The following is a 497-nucleotide window of genomic DNA, read 5'->3' on the forward strand; positions in this document are numbered from 1 at the left end:
GGTATTTAAAAGTGAATATTAGTATTATGAAATGATTTGCCTTTTTGTAGGCATAATAAGCCAAATACTTTTTTACCCAAAATAATTTTTAGAGAAAACGATGTAATGAAAAATTGTACGATGAATTAGGAGCATAGTTTTTTCATTTAAACTTCACCATTACTTAAAGGGTAATTGATTGTTGCTATACCAAATCAGATGAACTTTGTTCATCCATTTTCTTCTCTGTCCCCAAATAATTTGGTTCATTCAGACTGAAATGTTTATGTCTTTAACTTACTAGAATGGAAGCTAATGCAGATATTTCTGTGGGAAATAAAATAACTAATTTTGAGGTACCAAATAGTGCAATTGGGTAAAACAGGGTTTATTCAGTTGCATCTGTGTCCAGAGTTGTGTTGACAACTCAGGATCTTTTTTTGGGCCAGCCCTTTTTGGACATTGCTTCCAGCAGTGGAAAATGGGCATTTGATGGCAATAGGCCAAAACTATTCAGA

This window comes from Propithecus coquereli, unplaced genomic scaffold (genome assembly GCF_000956105.1).
Source record: "Propithecus coquereli isolate 6110/MARCELLA unplaced genomic scaffold, Pcoq_1.0 Scaffold13, whole genome shotgun sequence".
Classification (NCBI taxonomy): domain Eukaryota; kingdom Metazoa; phylum Chordata; class Mammalia; order Primates; family Indriidae; genus Propithecus; species Propithecus coquereli.